The 3,989-nt window shown below is 35.4% G+C and overlaps 1 non-coding gene across 1 annotated transcript; it reads right to left on the bottom strand.

The window, feature by feature from the left end:
• Positions 1-981: 981 nt before the first annotated feature.
• On the bottom strand, positions 982-1,088 carry LOC116631817. Its single transcript, XR_004299269.1, has one exon. It is a non-coding gene; the product is annotated as a U6 spliceosomal RNA (small nuclear RNA).
• Positions 1,089-3,989: the final 2,901 nt, after the last annotated feature.

Raw genomic sequence — 3,989 nt, 5'->3', positions numbered from 1 at the left:
GATTATTTGTTTGCAATTTTGTTTCTGTTTTGTTTTTTCTTATTCTGGCTCTTACATCTCAGAAATTACTCTCAGGTAATTTTTTTTTTAAAGTGCATCGTATAGAGTTATACTAGTGAATTGTATTTTTCTAAATCAACATATTTTTTTCTCAAGTAATACCATAAGAAAGTGATTACTAGTATCAATTGTGTTGTTCATTTATCGTATGTCCTTCATGATATGCTGTCCTGTACTTTCATAATCACCGAAAGGATTGTGTTGAAGTTCACAATTATAGTATGGATTTCTTTATTTCTCCTTTCAGCTGTATCAGATTTTGTTTAATGTACTTTAAAGCTTTGTTGTTTGGGGCATGCACATTTAGGATCATAACATTGTACTGATGAATTGTTACTTTTATCAACATATGAAGTCCCTCTTTATCTCTAATTATTTTCTTTGTTCTGAAGTCTATATTTCATCATATATAGCCATCTCTGTCTTACTTTGTTTTTTTAAAGTAATACCTGGATGATGTATCATTTTCATCATCATTATTTTGCTTTCAATACAACAATATCCTTGTATTTGAAATGAGCTTTTGGCAGATGAAATATAGTTGGATCATGTTTTTTTTTTTAATCTACTTTGCCAATCTGTATATTTTAATTGCTATATTTAGACCATTACATTCAATGTATTGATTGTACATTATAATCAATGTAATGATTATTAATATGCTAGGACTTAAATCTATCATTTTATTAGTTTTCTGTTTGTTTCTTCTAGCTCTCTGTTCTGTTTCCCTTTTATTGCCTTCCTGTGAGTTACTTGAGTTTTTCTTGTAGAATTCTATGTTGATTTATTTATAGTATTTTTTGAGTATATTGTTTTATATAGTTTTCTTAGTGGTTCCTGTGGTTATTACAATAGACAGAAATTATCACAATCTACTGATATCAGCATTTTACTACTTAGAGTGAAGTGCAGAAACCTTATTTACGTTCAGATACCTTTATTATTCCTACTTTATTTCTTGCACAAGGGCCATGCTAATCTTCTCCGTATCGTTCCAGTGTTAGTATATGTGCTGCTGAAGCAAGCACTATTATTCTCACTTTTAAAATATAGTTGCCTTAAGTATTTCCTCTGTCTAGATCTGAGGCATTCTTCTTTTCATTTAAAGATTTTATTTATTTGAGAGAGAGCGCACAAGCAGGGGAAGGCGCAGAGGGAGAGGGACAAGCACACTTCCCGAGGGGGTCCAGGCAGGGCTCGATCCCAGGACTCTGAGATCATGACCTGAGCCGAAGCCAGATACTTAACTTACTGAGCCACCCAGGCCCCCCTGAGGTATTCCTATTTTTTAATCGGTAGTCTTACCATTGAGGTGCAGTGTGAGGACTGAGGACATGTGCATTTTCAGCTTCCTGATGGTTCCAGTTGACTCTGCCTCATCACTGACTCACACTGCCTGGCTGTAGATAGGTAGATTGGAATTTCTTTGGTTTCCCTGACATTTTCCCCCCAAAAGTGAGACACCACATGCACCAATAATTGCCTCCAAGTGGATGTAAGATCAGCTTGCCACTGGGTCTGACAACAGTAAGGGGGTAAGGAGGTGGTAACTCATACTGCCATGTCCTGTAGTGTGGGCAGGCAAGCTCAGCTTTCAGCTGGGCACTACAGAAATGGCAGGAGAGGTGAGCTGTTGTCTAGACCCAGCCCACTCTGCCTTGTTCAGTTTCACTGATATAAAACATAAAATAATAATTTTTGAGAAAAAAATCTCAGATAACTACAGCTAGTCTAACAGTTCTTTGACTTGACACCAAAATAATGGCTGATAAAAAGAAAATTGACGAATTGTTCCTCATCAAAATTTAAAACTGTTAACCTGTAAAAGACCCTGTGAAGAGAATGAAAAGACAAGCTACATACTAAGAGAAAGCATTTGCAATCTGTATGTCCAACAAAGGATTTCTATCTAAAATATGTAACAGTATCTCAAAACTCAGTTGTTAAAAAATCCAATTAGAAAACGGTCAAAAGACATGAATAGCAGTTCACCAAAAAGGACATATAGATGGCAAATAAGCATGTGAAAAGGTGTTCATTATTTAAACCATTATTTAAACCACAATGAAATATCACTGCATAACCAATCAGAATGGATAAAGTAAGAAATAGGGATAGCACCAAATGCTGGTAAAGATGTAGAGAAACTGGATTACTGCTACAGTGCTTGTGAGAATGTTATATGAAGCCATAATAGTAGATGACTTCACCAAATAAAAAAAGATAGCATTAGAAGTGTTCATATGATTATGTTTTGAAGATCTTCATGTTAAATGGTTGAGTAAACGAAGATGAAAAATGACCAAACTGAATGAAACACAGCAGTGAATGAGGTAGCAGAAATGCCAGGATAGTATAATGTCAAAAGACAAAAACTGAAAGTGTCTTAAGAAGGAGCAGTCAAGGGGCACCAGGGTGGCTCAGTCGGTTAAGCATCGGACTCTTGATTTTGGCTCAGGTCATGATCTCAAGGTCATGAGATTGAGCCTTGCATTTAGCTCCATCGCTCAGTGGGGAGTCTGCTTGAGATTCTGTCTCCCTCTTCCTTGGTCCCTCCCCCCACCACCTGCTTGTGCTCCCCCCCCAAAATAAATAAATAAATAAATAAATAAATAAATAAATAAATAAATAAAATAAAAATCATTAAAAAAAGAAGGAGGGGTCAACTTTTAAGTGGTCAGTGTTTATGAAAAATACAATTTAGAAATTATGTGCTATGAATTGGTTATGTTGTCCTATAAATTATTAATGTTAACAGAAGATTTTTGTTGGAATGATGAGGGTGGATTCAAGAATCATTAAAAGATGATAAAATTTAGAAGACTAATTAACCAACCTTTTTTAAATATATACATGTGTGAAGGTAAGTTGTACAGTTAAAAACTGTGGTATATACATACAATGGAATATTATGCAGCCATCAAAAAATGAAATCTTGCATTTGCAATGACGTGGATGGAACTAGAAGGTATTATGCTAAGGGAAATAAGTCAATCAGAGAAAGGCAATTATCATATGATCTCACTGATATGAGGAATTTGAGAAACAAGACAGAGGATCATAGAGGAAGGGAGGGAAAAATGAAACAAGACAAAACCAGAGAGGGAGACAAACCATAAGAGACTCTTAATCTCAGGAAACAAACTGAGGGTTGCTGGAGTGGAGGGGGGTGGGAGGGATGGGGTGGCTGGTGATAGACATTGGGGAGGGTATGTGCTATGGTGAGTGCTGTGAATTGTGTAAGACTGATGAATCACAGACCTGTACCCCTGAAACAAATAATTCATTATATGTTAATAAAAAAAAAAAAAAAAAGAAAAATTGTGGTAGAATGGAAAATACAGTAAATGAATTTTTTATTGTTGTTAATTTTGATTAGTCACTTTCAGGTTCTGTTCTGTTGTTTTAAATGAGTCCTAATAAAATGTGAAGATGATTTTGAGAAGGATCAGGGAGGGGAACTAAAAGATACAGAAAATGAAACATTTCTTTCATTTGAACATGAGGGAGAAGGAAAACATAAGGGAAAGAGAAAAGATTGGCTTTATAGATTTAGTCATGGGAAGCAAAATGATTCTTTCCCTCAATGGTTTATATTTCCTAAAAATAGATGGTGAGCTTATCTGCAGAGTGAACATGAGGAAAAACAAAGAATCCATGCCTGTGTGGAGACTTGAGGATCTCAGAAGCACTAACTAACATGACTAGCGCTGTGCTGGCACCTTAAATGACTAGTTGAGAACAACCTTAAGTTTATAGAGGTACTTAGAGTTGTCAAGGACAGTGAAATATATGAAATTTTACTCCACTTTCTCACTGACAAGTTAGCCAGCTGCATTTTCAGAGATGACAGTAGAAAACCTGAGAAACTTGCGTTGTAGACAATAGACAGTTTTATTAATCATAGTACAGTAATGGTCAGAATACCA

Source organism: Phoca vitulina, unplaced genomic scaffold, assembly GCF_004348235.1.
Source record: "Phoca vitulina isolate PV1807 unplaced genomic scaffold, GSC_HSeal_1.0 scaffold5, whole genome shotgun sequence".
NCBI classification, from domain to species: Eukaryota; Metazoa; Chordata; class Mammalia; order Carnivora; family Phocidae; genus Phoca; species Phoca vitulina.
This window is presented reverse-complemented; position numbering and strand designations above follow the sequence as displayed.